Source organism: Chiloscyllium punctatum, chromosome 32, assembly GCF_047496795.1.
Source record: "Chiloscyllium punctatum isolate Juve2018m chromosome 32, sChiPun1.3, whole genome shotgun sequence".
In the NCBI taxonomy this organism is placed as follows: Eukaryota; Metazoa; Chordata; class Chondrichthyes; order Orectolobiformes; family Hemiscylliidae; genus Chiloscyllium; species Chiloscyllium punctatum.
The window spans coordinates 66,952,358-66,968,819 of NC_092770.1; the positions used below are offsets into that span (position 1 = coordinate 66,952,358).

At 40.8% G+C, this 16,462-nt stretch overlaps 2 protein-coding genes across 7 annotated transcripts in view; one reads left to right on the forward strand and one right to left on the reverse strand.

Moving 5' to 3' along the window:
* zcrb1 (zinc finger CCHC-type and RNA binding motif 1) overlaps positions 1-6,772 on the reverse strand; it is a 40,088-nt gene extending 33,316 nt beyond the window's left edge. Inside the window, exon 1 of the mRNA XM_072552599.1 lies at positions 6,529-6,772. The gene's annotated coding sequence lies outside the window, so the exon portion shown is untranslated. The remainder of the gene's footprint in view (positions 1-6,528) is intronic.
* A 79-nt stretch (positions 6,773-6,851) lies between these two features.
* pphln1 (periphilin 1) overlaps positions 6,852-16,462 on the forward strand; it is a 150,496-nt gene continuing 140,885 nt past the window's right edge. For 2 of the 6 annotated variants that reach the window (XM_072552593.1, XM_072552597.1), the window contains exon 1: positions 7,099-7,223. The gene's annotated coding sequence lies outside the window, so the exon portion shown is untranslated. Of the gene's footprint in view, positions 7,053-7,097; positions 7,224-7,361; positions 7,707-16,462 lie in introns of those variants that run through there. The other 4 variants (XM_072552595.1, XM_072552596.1, XM_072552598.1 and 1 more) reach the window with 4 other exon arrangements.

The following is a 16,462-nucleotide window of genomic DNA, read 5'->3' on the forward strand; positions in this document are numbered from 1 at the left end:
TCTCCTCGTCTAACGGAAACAATTTCCTAGCATCCACCTTTTCCAAGCCATGTATTATTTTGTACGTCTCTATTAAGTCTCCCCTTAATCTTCTAAACTCCAACGAATACAATCCCAATACCCTCAGCCGTTCCTCATATGCTAGACCTGTCATTCCAGGGATCATCCGTGTGAATCTCCGCTGGACACGTTCCAGTGCCAGTATGTCCTTCCTGAGGTGTGGGGACCAAAACTGGACACAGTACTCCAAATGGGGCCTAACCAGAGCTTTATAAAGTCTTAGTAGTACATCTCTGCTTTTATATTCCAACCCTCTTGAGATAAGAGACAACATTGCATTCGTTTTCTTAATCACAGGCTCAACCTGCACGTTTACCTTTAGAGAATCCTCGACTAGCACTCCCAGATCCCTTTGTGCTTTGGCTTTATTAATTTTCTCACCATTTAGAAAGTAGTCCATGCTTTTATTCTTTTTGCCAAAGTGCAAGACCTCGCACTTGCTCACGTTAAATTCCATCAGCCATTTCCTGGGCCACTCTCCCAACCTGTCTAGATCCTTCTGTAGCCTCCCCACTTCCTCAGTACTACCTGCCTGTCCACCTAACTTCGTATCATTGGCAAACTTTGCTAGAATGCCCCCGGTTCCCTCATCCAAATCATTAATATATAATCTGAACAGCTGTGGCCCCAGCACCGAACCCTGCGGGACACCGCTCGTCACCGGCTGCCATTCTGAAAAAGAACCTTTTATCCCAACTCTCTGCCTTCTGTCAGACAGCCAATCCTCAATCCATCCCAGCAGCTCACCTCGAACACCATGGGCCCTCACCTTGCTCAGCAGTCTCCCGTGTGCCACCTTATCAAAGGCCTCTTGGAAGTCTAGATAGACCACATCCACTGGGTTTCCCTGGTCTAACCTACTTGCTACCTCTTCAAAAAATTCCAACAGGTTTGTCAGGCATGACCTCCCTTTACTAAATCCATGTTGACTTGTTCTAATCAGACTCTGCTCTTCCAAAAATTTAGAAACCTTATCCTTAATGATGGATTCTAGAATTTTACCAACAACCGAGGTTAAGCTGATTGGCCTATAACTTTCCATCTTTTGCCTTGATCCTTTCTTGAACAAGGGGGTTACAACAGCCATCTTCCAATCGTCCGGGACCTTTCCTGACTCCAGTGACTCTTGAAAGATCTCAACCAATGCCTCTGCTATTTCCTCAGCCACCTCTCTCAGAACTCTAGGGTGTATCCCATCGGGGCCAGGAGATTTATCAATTTTAAGACTTTTTAACTTTTCTAGCACTCTCTCTTTCGTAATGGCAACCATACTCAACTCAGCCCCGTGACACCCTTTAATTTTTGGGATATTACTCATGTCTTCCACTGTGAAAACTGACGCAAAGTACTTGTTAAGTTCTCCTGCTATTTCCTTATCTCCCATCACTAGGCTTCCTAGTATCATACTGTATCAAAGCAAAAGCCAAAACAGGGAGCAAGGTATAGTATCAGAAAACTAGGAACATGTTGGGCTGGTGCTGACTGCTCTGCTAACATTGTCAATTTCCAAATTTCAAGCCATTTCGGCTTTGTAGAATTCAGGAACTGATGACATCAGGAACTTTATTCTTGTTTCCCTTAACCTTAACCCATTGGACATATTAAAAGGTATGACTTGCCTCCTGCCATACTGTACCATATTGTTTTAAAGTCCAGCTGCAAATACCCACTAATTCTCCTAACGTTTAATTTTACTTTCGGGATATAGCTCAAGTGTGAAATAATCAATGAGAACTGTATTTAATCGTGGATAATGATGCTTAGATGCCAAGTGTTATTGATTTAGATCCAATAAAATTTACTTAATAGTCAAATTTAAAACATTCAATGATTACGCGGCTCAGACTGATTCCAAATCCCCCAGGCTATTGAAGGAATGGATATATCGTATGCGCACTACTGGCTCATATTCCCTAACTCTTTTGATATCTGGGGTACTACCAACAAAAAGCAGTATAACTCTTGCAATTCCGATAATTAACTGGAAGAATTTGGACTTTGGGAATTACAAGCCAGTCAATTTGATGTCAGTTGCAGATGATGTGATTTATGATTCCTTCAAGAATTCAGGAATTATGGAACACAGACAGGGCTTTAGGAAATGAAGGTCCTCTCTCATAATCCTGACCAAGTTCTTGGAGATTAGCAAACCACTGGATGACAAAATCATTTCCAAAATATCTTTGACAAAGTGCCATATAAAAATCTACTAATAACCATTACATATTTTGGGAATTGTTCAGCAGTGACTGAACTGACAAATTACTTCAATTTTGCAGGCAGATCATCAGGAAGAAGTGTATCTTGCTGCAGGGTCAGGTTACAGGCAGTAAACCACTGTTACTTAGCATTTTTATCATTGATATAGATGGGAGCAATGATGGAACCGCTCAATTTTGTGTGACACAATGAGGTGCATACCGATTGAGAATTTGGATCAAATTAATAGATTGCAGATTAATTTATATTTCTGGGACTATAAAGAAAAAAATGTTGTAAATGTCATTCAGTATTGTTAAGTCATGTTTATGCATCTGGATTTAGACATTTAAGCATGCACGATTAAAGTTAAATCAAGACAGCAACTCATGGTCACAGTTGATTTCACAAATTTTTCTTTGCTGCTTCTCCTTCCCATAAAATACAAAATGAAAACTGCGAAGTAAAAATCTCATACAGTATTTACAAAAGCAGCTCTAGCAAAACCAACATTATGTGGTAATCAACTGTGCTACAATAAGAACACAATTTGATGTATAACTACTCCTAGCTGTTCCGCCATTCAGTAAACACATGCCTGGTTCATATGTGCACTCACTCCATCTACTTGCCTTTGTATATCTTTTATACACAAAAATATGATGTCAGATTTAGAATCAAGCTGCTGTTTACTGCACTTAAGGGCAGAAGAAAGTGGAACTCTTTCCCATTACATGAAAAAGGTGCATCTTAAGTTGTGGAGAACTTTGAAAAGTACAAAGCTAAGTTGGTGGAATGGGCATACACATACTAAGTGGAGTTTCAGGAAGACGGGATCGTGAAGGCAGCATTTGGTATACTTTCCTTTATTGGTCAGAGCATTGAGTATAGGAGTTGGGAGGTCACGTTGTAGCCACATAGGACACTGGTTAGGCTATTTTTGGGATATTGTGCAATTCTGGTCAAGAAGGGTTCAGAAAATATTTACAAGGATGTTGCCAGGGTTGGAGGGTTTGACCCTTGGGAGAGACTGAATAGACTGGGGCTGTTTTGCCTGTTTTCCCTCAATTGGAGATTGAAGGGCGACTGTATCAAGGTTTATGATATCGTGAGGGGAATGGATAGGATAAATAGACAAAGTCATTTTCCTGGGTTGGTGGGGAAAGAGTCCAGAACTAGAGAGCATAGGTTTAGGGCGAGAGGGGAAAAATTTAAAATGGATGCAAGGGGCAACATTTTCACGCAGAGTGTGCTGCATATATGGAATGAGCTGTCAGAGGATGAGGCTGGTACAGTTACAACATTTAAAAGGCATCTGGATGGGTATATGAATTGGAAGGGTTTACAGGGATATGGGCCAAATGCAAATGAGGCTAGATTAATTTAGGATATCTGGTCGGCATGGATGAGTCGGACCGAAGAGTCTGTTTCTGTGCTGTATATCTCTATGACTCGATAACAGTACAGCACAAGGACAGGCCCTTCAGCCGACCAAGACTGCACTGATATACAATGCTTTTCGAAACTAAAACCTTTTGCCTCTATACAGTCTGCATCTCCCTTTACCCTGCCTACTCATGCATCTGTCAAGATGCCTCTTAAAATATTGCTATTGTATCTGCTTCTATCACTTCCTCTGATAGCACTTATCATCCTCTGTACAAAAAAAACTTGTCTCTCCTCCTTTGGCAGAGAAATGTGAAATGGTTCATTTCAGTTGGAAGAACATGGAGCGAATACATAAAAAACTCTTAAGGAAGACCAGGCGCAGAGGAAACAAGGTGCATAAATCATTGAAAGCAGCAGGAAAGATTTAAAGGGTGGTTCATAAAGCATACAATATTTCAGGCTTTATTAAAAGGGATTCACAGCAAGGCAGTTACTTCCAACTGTATCAAAGACCAGTTTGACTTCAGCTGCAATACTGCATGCAGTGCCACATGGTAGGAAGGGTGAAAAAATATCAGCAAGCTCATCGAAAAGATTCACAAGAATGGTCACAGGGATGAGCATGTTCAATTCCGAACCAAGAGTGAAAAGTTGGGACTCTTGTTCTTTGGAGGAGTGACAAATTAGAGAAAACTTAATTGAGGTATTCAAAATCATGAGGTGTATGGACCAAGAAGAGAGGGAGAAACTTTTCCCACTCTAGAAAAGATCAAAAATGGGATTGCAAGGATTTAAATGAATTGGTAAAACAAGTAAAAATTCAACTGAAACATTGAAAGTGGATTCAGGTATTAACTAAAAAGGAATAGTGTAGCATTAGGAGGGAAAAACGAAGAATGGCACAAAGTGAAATGTTCACTTAGAGAGCCAATGAAGATACAATGGGCTGAATTGGCCTCATTTGTGCTTCAAGTTATTCTGCAATATTAAGACCTGAAAGTCAGTGACAAATAGTCAAAACAGAGAAAAAAAAAAGTGATATTGAGATGTGTGGCATCCATATTTATGAATAGTTGACTCTCAACCAATGAAAACATTGAACAAACTATCCCAAAAATAAAACCTAACAGCTAGTCACACACATATTCCATTGGCGCAATTTTGTCTCCAATTTCCCAACACATCTTAAAGAGCACATCCACTGGCATCTTGGCAAAGCAACATTGTAGCAATTTTATTTCTTAAGTTTCATTAGCTGCTCATTCTAATCTGTTATTTCTCAGATTTTCAAATCTGCCTTTTAAGTCAATCACCTAATTGTTTAGATATTGAATCATATGAAATAGCTAGGAACCTAAGGATTTTGCTACTTAACATGAACTGGTCTTCACTTCACATCCACAAGTGCTTCATAACAAGTAGAAAATAATTAGTTTGATATCTTTTCCAATTCTTTCCCAAAGAGAACAAACAAACCATTTGAGTTTACATTTCTTAGCAGAACTTATGCATACATGTTTATAATCAAATCAACTCTACCAATCACAAGCAACAGCAGTTATACAAAGTGCCTTCAGTGCAGAATGTCCAATTATATTTTGTAAGTGGGTCAGAATTGTATGAAGTAGTAAGAAAAAGGGATAAAGTTTCCTCCAAGATAAAAGCAAAATACTGCAAACCAAAAGTAAAATGAGAAGCTGGAAATACTTAGCAGCTCAGATTGTGGACAGAAACAGACAACATTTCAGATTGATAGTAGCATCAGTTTCCTGAAAGGATGGATTTTGTGAATGCTGACGGTAGTCAAGGAAATAGAGCAATAAGAGCTCCAAAAGGAGGAAAAATAACAACAGTAGGGTAATTTCAGATTCAGTTCAAATAGATTTTAAATTCTGTGGAACGTGCAGGTAATGCTAGACAAAACAGGGAAGGGGAGCCATGCACCAATAGGATTTTATGTGGGATGTACCTGAGCAACTCAATTTTAAACAAATTTCTGAAGATTATAAGGTTTATGAATGATATATGGCAAGGAGGAATCAAATTTAAAGTGGCAAATGCATCCATTCACAATTGCCCCAAAATATGGATCGATGTTACAACCTAGCATTTTTGAGCCTCAAAAATGAAGATGACAATTTGTTAATGAAATTCATATTTTTAAACAGTTAAATAAAAGTCATCATCAAGTTTGGTTCTCATACTTCACCATATATCCACCTCTTTCCTCAGCTCTCAAACAAATCCTGATGCCCTTTGGTCTGAGATATCAACAAACTGATAATATGTTAATATGATAGTATTATATGAGATACTTCAATTAACAGACACATTCAAATCCCATTACAGCAACTTATGCTAATATAAACTAAATCTTAAATAAAATAAGTCTTAGCAATGATGATTGTGAAGCTATTGAATCATATGAAGTTTGCCTTTCAGGAACAGATATTTCCCTAATGGGCCTGTATGGACTCAAACACACATCAGTGGGTCATTAACAGCTGAAGACTGGCCACAAAATTGGGAGCACTGCCCTAAACACTAATCAAGCAACAGTTTAATATATTGATAGTCATTGAATCATATTCTTCCCCCCACCCCCCCAAGTCTTTTTTCCCCAACCAAGAACACCACACCAAATTGATGGATTAATTATGTCAGGCAAGTTATTTGATTTGCTTTATTACTTGTAACATGGGGTTCCAATGTGGGCAAAACATGTACTTTCAAGTGATCTACTTCTACGAAGGAAATCACTAAAAATGGTGTTGTTTTATCCACTCATTACCTATAATGCCTAACTCAATTAAAATGCAAAGATGAACTGGAGATACTTCTGCAAGGCTCTCGTAAAATGTAAACTTCCAATTTCTTTACCTGGAAAATTTTCCCCCCTTGTTTAAAGTTTCCCCCAGCGCAGTCAGGTAGCTCCCTTCACATTTTGAGATGACTCTGTTCACAACACAACACCTCGGCGGCCATGTTGCAGCTGTCGACCCCTCCTCCCTCTCCACGTCGCGCGAGATTTGAAGCTGTCTTGCGGGGGAAAAAAAGCGGGGGAAACACACATCCCAGATTCTCCGCTTCGCAAAGTGCGGAAAGACTTATACATCTGAACCTCTCCCATGGACACGCGTCTGAAGCGATCACAGGCTGACCCGCACCGGGCGGCATTCCGCCGTGGGAGGGGAGGGGAGGGGGGCGAGAGACAGACATTGTTTTTGTGTTTGACGTTTCCTGGGCATGAGGCGGGCGAAGGAAGGGAGGATGCGTGAATTAAAAGGGGCGGGGAGGGACTAGTTCCTGGTGGTTCATCGTCAAGGCAGTAACTGAGAGATTGCATTCCTTCCCTCACATCTCGTGCTGTTCAAAGGTGAATGTTGAAAATAGTGATTTAGCATGTGAGTAATTCTCAGGCGGGCGTGACTGGGGGGGGGGGAATGTGGGAGTGACATCTCGCGGGATCTCATGCGGATCCGGCGGGGGCCGGTTCCGACCCGGTGTCAGGGGAACTTGAAAAAGGCTCGAGCCAGGTTGGGCCCGATCGCGCGTTTCCCAACCGCCCCCTCCAGGTAAAGCGAGCGTCTCCCTGGCAACAGGCCGCGCGCCATTGGCTGCGCCCGCCGGCTCGAGCTGAGCGGGCCCCCGTGAGCGCTGGGGCGATGGGATGGGGCTGCGCGGGGGGGGAGGTGATGTAGTGAACAGGCGGGACTGACTGGAACCGGCCGTGCGGAGATCCACGGAGCTCGTGTGTGGTTTGCCCTGTCGTTCAGCTGGGCCCCTTCGTTGTTTGTTGTTATTATTATTATTATCTGACACTGACGGCCGTGGGATTTCGCCGGTGCCTTTATTTCCGCTGGTATCGACCTTTGGTGCATTGCAGGGACAGATCTGCTGCTAGAATAATCAAAAATCAAACCAGAAAGTGCTGAATTTCTTCACAACTGGTAGCATTCCGTGAAGAGGAGGCAGATACGCAGATTTAACGTTTCGAGTGCCGATGTGGCTCTTCCGCGCTGTTGTTGTCGTCACGTTGATATCGGTGCCACAAGCGGGTGCGTTTCAACACACGGCTGATGCCAGAACCCGACCATCAGCCTCTTGTTAATTCTGTCAGTGCATTCCCCCCTTTTCCTTTGCCTTCCTTCTCCCTGCCTCCCTTTGCCCCTCTTCTCCACCCCACCTCTTGCCTCCTCCACCCCTTTCCTTTCTCATTCCCCAGTGATGTGTGAGGGATCGTTTGTACAGGAGGCAGGCATCTCTTATCACTTTGGATTTGACTCAGGGTAGCACTATCTTGCTGTGTGGATTTATGCATTGCGTTTTGTATTTATCAGTGAGATCGTTTTGAGCGACTGTTGCTTTGGTGCATAACTTCAAAATCAGGACGTCAAAATGCTTTCATTTTTGAAGAATTGACCAGGAGTTATGTGCTGTATACCTGTTGATGCACTGTTTAATTCCCCAAATCTCGAATATTGCCATGTCTGTGCTCTGTCTCGCAGCTAGTCATACAGTCATAGAGACGTATAGCATAGAAACAGACCCTTCGGTCCAACCTGTCCATGCCGACCAGATAATCTAACCCAGTCTAGTCCCACCTGCCAGCACCTGGCCCATATCCCTCCAAACCCTTCCTATTCATATACCCATCCAAATGCATCTTAAATGTTGCAATTGTACCAGCCTCCACCACATCCACTGGCAGCTCATTCCATTCACATACCACAGTTGTACAATTTTGTTACCCTTCAATTTGTAGCATCGCAAAAATTCTGCAATGGATATTTCAACGTCTTAAGTCTGTTGCGTCATTCTGTTCACTTTTGTTTGGTACCTCAACTCCATACAACTCCCATCGCTCCACATCAACTTTTGATCCATTTCCATTGTTGCTCTTTTTAAACAAACATTTATTTCAGTCTTGAAAATTTCAGTTGATCTGTGTTCATTTCCCTCTCACTATATGAATAAATGGTAATTTTGAGCAGACTTCTAAAATTGTGTATTTGATTTTTTTTTTGCTACCACTTTTCATTGAGGGGGGAAAAAGTTCTGAATACTGTTGAGAATGATAATTCCTCTGGAGAGAGCAGCCAGAGCTAAGGGACACGGGATTATTCAGAAAGCAAGAGTGATAGGGATTTGTATAGTTAGGGAACACTTGGGTGTCTTTGTGGTTGTAGATTTGAATCTAGGATAGTATATTGCCTTCTGAGTTGTTCCTGAGTGGCTGCAGAGCACTCTGAGGAGGGAAGGTGAATAGGCAAAGGTCGTGGTTCATATCAGCAACAGTGACATGGCTAGAAAGAGTTCTGCTGGCACTTTTAGGAAAGTATCCAAGAAAGGCCTGCAAAGGAAATAACACCTATTTGGAGAGTTTACATCAACTTTGTATGGGGCCAGGAACTTGGTAACATTAGAAATGTTAATCACAGCGCAAAGAATTGGCAGAGGCATGATACTAAAATAATCATGTATTTGGTATGGTCATAATCAAGGGAAAATGAATAATGTTTGTGTTTACTTGAACATAAATGAGTGGAGTGCAATAAATTTTAAACTTCAGTCACAGTTGACCATGTGGCAATATGATGTGCTGGTGAGAGATTAGTGTCAAAAGGACAAGACTGGATACTAAATATTCTTTGAAACGAGTTATTCAGGTGTGATAATACATGAAGCAGAAAAATCTCATTTTTCTTTTGCGTGATGCCCTTATAAGGTCACAAGGGACTGGGGAGTATTTTAAATTAGGAAAATTAGTTTCTTGATTATGACATTTTGAAATTCCAAGAAGTGCCCATGTGTCCTGAGTTTGCCATGCAGATCAGCTAAGAAGCAACAGGAAGTGAGAAAACTAATTGCAGTTGAGCTGGGTTGTCAGCATTTTCTGTTTGGTGGTTTCAAGCATACTGACAGTTTGTGTAGAGAAGAAATAAGCAAGATTCTATGAATAGAAAAGTTTTCTGATGGAAGTCTTTGATCAGAACTGGTTAAGCAGGTCTTTGAGAACAGAGCAGACACAGTTTATGTTATACAATTGGAAAGAGCTGAGAGATAAAGACAAGAATTATGGATTATGATAGGACAAGATCTGTTTCTTGCAGAACAACCAGACCATTTAAATGAGTTGGAAAGTGTCACTGGCTCTTTGCGAACAGAACTGTTGTGACCAAAGTGAAGGAGGATTTGTAGATGAGTACCTTTATAGTTGGTAACCATGTACCACGTTTGGAGTATTTATAATGGGGGGGACTTTAATTATCGTAATATTACCTAGGATATAAAGGGCAAAGAAAGGATTGAGTATTTGAAGAATTTTTTGGAAGATTCTTTAGGAAGGACGGATCACTAGATCTGGTGCTGGTAACAAGTTGATCACTTATTTGTAAAGGAACAAATAAAGCTAAGTCTGCAAACATTGTAGGTTAGCTATGAAACACAAACAAAGACCAATTCAGAGTCAGAAAATAATGAATTGAGAAAGATGTGCTGATGGAATGGATAGACAGGTGGCAAGTGAAATTAAATACAAAGATTTCAGGGCATATTTGGGGATATGGGATTGGGACATCATAGCTATTACAGAAACTTGGCTGAGGGATGGACAGGACCAGCAACTCCAATGTTCCGGATGCTAAAGGAAAGTTAGAAAGAGAGGCAAAAGAGATGGGGATGTGGTGTTTTTGATTAAGGAAAGCATTACTGCTGTGACTAGAGAAGTTGTTTCTGAAAATTTTTCCAGTGAAAATATATGGGTTGAAATTAGAAATAAAAGTGGCATGATCATCTTGATGGAATTGTGCTATAGACTTCCCAATAGTCGGAGGGAAGGTGATGAACAAATATTTGGAGAGATCTCATGTATGTAAGAATAATAAGATTGTAGATGATTTTAATTTTCCAAACATTGATTGAGACCACTGTAATGTGAAAGGTTTGGATGGTGAAGAATTTATTAAATGATACAAGAAAATTTTCTTCATCTAAAGGATGTAAATGTCCCTACTAGAGATAGAGCAACCTGATGTTCTCTTGGGTAATAAAACAGGGCAAGTGACTGAAGTGATAACAAGGGAACACTTTGGCTTTAATGATCAGGATTCTATTGGTTTTAAAATAGTTAGAGAAAAGTATAAGCCTTCCATTAAAAATAAAAGTTTTTAATTGGAGTAAGACAAATTTTAATGGAATGAGACAAGAATTTTCAAAGTTGATTGGAGTAGAAAGTTTGCGGTCAAGGCATGACTGATAAGTGGGAGGCTTTAAGAGTGTGATAACAAGAGTTCAGAGTCATTATGTTCCTGTTAGACTGAAAGGTAAGGCTGGTAGGATTAAAGAACAATGGATGGAATCAAGATATTGAGGTTCTAGTCAAGAATAAAGAATTGTAAATTAGATAAAGAAAACAGGGTTCAAATGAATCTGTTGGACAGTATAAAGTGTAAGAGCATTCTTAAGAAATGGATATCGGGAAGGGAAAGAAGGGGATATGAGAGAGTCTAGATTGGCAAATAACGTTAAGGATAATCAAAGAGATTCTGCATATACATTAAGAGCAAGACAGCAACTCGCAAGCAAGTAAGGGCCCCTTAAAGATTAATAAGGTCATAATTGTGTTGAAATCAGGAGATAAGGGGAGAGTTAAATGAATATTTTGCATCAGTTTTTAATGTGGAGAAATAAATGAAGGCCAGAGAACTCAAAGAAATAAATACTGATATTTTGAAAATAGCTCCTATGACATAAGAGGAAATGGTGGAGGTCTTAGAAAATATGAAGGTGGATAAATTTCCAGGACTTGACCTTGTGTATCCCAAGACTTTGTGGGGAAGTTAGTGAGAAAATTGTGGGGCCCTTGCAGAAATATTTGTGTCTTCTATGAATATGCTTAAGGTGCTGAATGACTGGAGAGTAGCATATGTTGTGCCTTTCTTTAAGAAGAGTTGTAAGGAGAAGTCTGGGAACTAGAGACCTGTGAGTCTCACTTTGGTGGTGGGGAGGTTCAGAATTAGAATCCCTAAAGTGTGAAAACAGGCCCTTCAGCCCAACAAGTCTACACCGACCCTCCGAAGAGTAACCCACTGTGATCCATTCCCCTACCCTATATTTACCCCTGACGAATGCACTTAATCTACATATCCATGAAAACTATGGGCAATTTAGCACATCTAACCTGCACATCTTTGGACTGTGGGAGGAAACCGGAGCACCTGGAAGAAACCCACGCAGACACTGTGAGAACGTGAAAACTCCACACAGATAGTTGTCCAAGGCTGGAATTGAACCTGGTCCTGGCACTGTTGAGGTAGCAGTGCTAACCACTGAGCCACTGTGCTGCCCCTGTTATTGGAAGTGATTCTGAAAGATAGGAGATATATGCATTTGGAGAAGCCGAGACCGATAAGGGATAGTCAGCATGGTTTTGTGCAAGGGAAATCAAGAGGATTGAGTGCAGAATGATAGACATTGTTTGTTTATTTGGACTTTAGTAAAGCCTTTGACAAGATTCTGCATGGTAGGCTAACTAATAAAGTTAGATCACACAGGATTCACTGTGAACTTCCAATTGGATACAAAATTGCCATAACAGCAGGAGACAGAATGATGGTGGAGGGTTGTTTTTCGTACTGGATGCCTGTGACCAAAGTATTCCACGGGAATTGATGCTGGGTCCACTTTTGTCATTTACGTAAATGGTTTAGATGGAAATATAAAAAACATGGTTAGTATGTTTGTGGATGACACCAAGATTATTGGTAGAATGGACAATGAAAAATGTTGTCTAAAATTACAAAGAGATCTTGATCATTTGGGTCAATGGGCTGAAGAGTGGCAAATGGAGTTTAGTTTGGATAAGTGTGAGGTATTGCATTTTGGTAAAAACAAACAAAGGCAAGACTTGCACAATTAAAGGTAGGGCCCGGGTAGTTTTGTGAAAGAGAAACCTGGCATGCTTGGTGGGCGGCACAGTGGCACAGTGGTTAGCACTGCTGCCTCACAGCGCCAGAGACCCAGGTTCAATTCCCACCTCAGGCAACTGTGTGGAGTTTGCACGTTCTCCCCGCGTCTGTGTGGGTTTCCTCCAGGTGATCCGGTTTCCTCCCATAGTCCAAAGACGTGCAGGTTAGGTGAATTAGCTATGCTAAATTGCCCGTAGTCTTAGGTAAGGGGTAAATGTAGGGGTATGGGTGGGTTGCGCTTTGGCGGGTCGGTGTGGACTTGTTGCGCCGAAGGGCCTGTTTCCACTCTGTAAAATAATCTAATCTTGTCATCATTGCTCAGTCCTTTGAGTTGGGAGGTCATGTTGAAGGTGTACAGGACATTGAGGCCTCTTCTGATGTGTCCAGTTCTGGTCTCCCTGTTCTTGGAAGGATATTATTAAGCTGGAGAGTGTTCAGAAGAGATTTACCAGGATGTTGCCAGAACTGGGGTTATATGTGCGCACATCATTGAATGCAGAAGGGTTAGTAATGTACTTGGAATCTTGGGCTTCATAAATATTGACGTAGAGTTCAAAAACCTGAATGTTATTGTGAACCTTGATCAACTTGAACTGAATTAATCATGGCTTTCAGAGAGGTTTTGGGTAATTGTCTGGAGTTAATTCAGTGGAACCAACAGGAATGCTAGTCAGAAACTCCTACAACACAGAGATCTTTCAGTCCATGCCGACCAAGTTTCCCAAAATAAACTAGTTCCCTTTTGCCTGCATTTGGCCCATATCCCTCTAAATCTTCCCTACTCGTGTATCTGTACAAATGTCTTTTAAATGTTGTAGCCGTACCTCCATCAACCACTTCCTCTGATAGTTCATTCCACAGACAAATCACGTTCTATGTGGAAAAGTTGCCCATCGGGTCCCTTTTTAAATTTTTCTCCTCTCACTTCAAAAATTATTGAGAGTAGCTGAATTATTCTGAGTCCTGGCATGGATACAGTGGGTCAATTGGCTTCTTTCTACAGTAGCCATTCTGTTTTTCTGTGAAATAAATACTCTAAAATCAGGCTGTAAATTTGAGAATTAGTTAATCTTACTCGACAGCAGCAATGTCACAAAATCACAGAATCGAAGGCATTTTGCTAAAGCTTACGATCAACAATAAAATGCATATGCAATTTCTTAGCATAATAAACGCTAGTGAGTTTTGAGAAGATTTGTAGCTCAGATTGAGGTTCTGGATGTAAGTTTGCTCACTGAGCTGGAGTTTTCAGACATTTCGTCGCCATACAAGGTAACATCTTCAGTGAACCTCTGGATGAAGCACTTGTGGCGATGCCCACTTTCTGTTTATATGTTTGGTTTTCCTTGGATTGGTAATGGCATTTCCTGCGGTGATGTCATTTCCTTTGGTGATGTCATTTTCTGTTCTTTTTCTCAGGGGGGATGGTACATGGGATCCAAGTCAATGTGTTTGTTGATAGAGTTACAGTTGGAATGCCATGCTTCTAGGAATTCTCGTGTGTCTCTGTTTGACTCGTCCTAGGATGGATGTGTTGTCCCAAAGTGGTGTCCTTCCTCATCGTATGTGTAAGGATACTAGTGAGAGTGCATCATGTCTTTTAGTGGCTAGTTGATGTTCATGTATCCTGGTGGCTAGTTTTCTGCCTGTTTGTCCAATGTATATTTGTTAAGAGTTCTTGCAAGGTATTTTGTAAATGACATTAGTTTTGCTTGTTGTCTGTATGGGGTCTTTTCAAGTTCATTAGCTGCTGTTTTAGCGTGTTGGTGGGTTTGTGGGCTACCATGATGCCAAGGAGTCTGAGTAGTCTGACAGTCATTTCTGAGATGTCTTGTGATGTAGTGGAGTGTGGCTAAGGGTTTCTGGATGTGTTTTGTCTGTATAGTGTCAAACAAGCAGAACGCAAGCAAAACTAATGTAACTTATGAAATACCTTGCAAGAACTGTAACAAAAGTACATTGGACAAACGGGCAGGAAACTAGCCACCAGGATACATGAACATCGATTAGCCACTAAAAGACATGACCCACTCTAAATAGTATCCTTACATACGGATGAAGAAGGGCACCACTTTGGCTAGGACAAGTCAAACAGAGATGCACAAGACCTCTTAGAGCTCCAGTTAGAATGCCATGCTTCTATCAACAAACCCATTGACTTGGATTCCATTTACCACCCCCTGCGAAAAGGAACAGGAAATTACATCACCAACCCAAGGAAACCCAAACATATAAATAGAAAGCGGGCTACACCACCAGTGCTTCATCCAGAGGCTCATAGAAGATGTTATCTAGTATGGTGATGGAATGTCTGGAAACAAACCTTCCAGCTCAGCAAGCAAACCTACATCCAGATAATAAACTCCTCCACAGCACTCCAGAGATCAGTTTTAACAAAAAACTGAGCCAGAGAGAGAGTTACTAGCCAAAACCATGGTAACTGATTGATTAGTTTAATGCCAGATCTCATGGGAGCAAGAGACATGATGGTACAGGGGTTTGGGAAGGAAATTTTAGAGCTTAGCTTTGGGTACCTGAAGGTATAGTACTAAGATGAAAGTTTATATTTTTGGGGACTTTGTTTCTGTAGTAGAGGAGAATGCATTTTTGGTTTTCTGTGCTACAAAGATGACTTGTTTACTTGACATGTCAGAGTGGGTCAAAGTAATTTTTGTTTGAAAATGTTGCTAAGTTTCAGAGAAGCAGGTGGAGAGGGGCCACAAATGTGAATTTCTTTTTCTTTAAAGGTTCAATATGAAAATTGAGCAAATTAGCCTTTGTCGATGTCTTTCAGGAAGACACAGTAATGAAGAGGATCCTATCTAGTGAATGTGCACTGAAAAAACACTGGAGCCTTGTCGGTTTATTAAGAAATTTTAAAGAGAAAAATAGGAATGAGACCACTGGGATTAAGTTTCTGTAAATATATTGCAGGGAAAATTGGTTGAATTTTTAATTGTTTAAGAAGATATTCTTTCCAAATTGTTGTATATAGCCATAGGTTTTGTTTCTTTTCATTTGCATAATAAATTTAGTTCTCTTGTTAAAGTCATATTTGAATATGTCCAGTGATTGATCACCACATCAAGCAAATTGAAAAAATGAAGTCTTACTTACTAGAATTACTATCAGCTGGGATCATAATATTACAATGCTGAAAATGTGTTGCTGGAAAAGCATCGATTCTCCTGCTCCTTGAATGCTGCCTGACCTGCTGTGCTTTTCCAGTAACACATTTTCAGCTCTGATCTCCAGCATCTGCAGTCCTCACTTTCTCCTCATAATATTGCAATACCAGGATATAGTTCTCGTAAGGGTGAGACCTGAGGAAGAAAGAAAGGTGTGATGGATCTGCAAACTTGAATCAGGAAGTGTAACTGTAGTTCAGGCTAATGGGTACAGCAGCGGAACAGACTAGGCTAGAAGAACACAGGCAAAAATTGAAAGAGCGATTCTGGAGTGAAGTCAAGAGTCTGATTAGAGAGCGGGGAGAGACAGTACTCAATGGAACTAAGTTCAATGTTGAGGGAAGGATCGAAGGTAAGGAGCTGGAATAGTTGAATTTGGATTGAAGTCTCATCTTTGATGTCATACTTTTTTATTCTGATCAATTTGTTTAGTGGTCCAGTACATTGAATTATAGCAGGAAATCCCTGCCCTTTCAAATGGGTATCTGACACCTTGGTTGGGTGCTCCAAGATACTACAATCATGCGACTACATGTGCAGGAAATGTCTTCAGCTGGACAAGTTTGAGCTTTGGATTTCAGAATTTGAGTGGTAACTGGAGACAATACAATGCATCCACAAGACAGAGAATTTTGTGAATGACATGTTTCTGGAAGT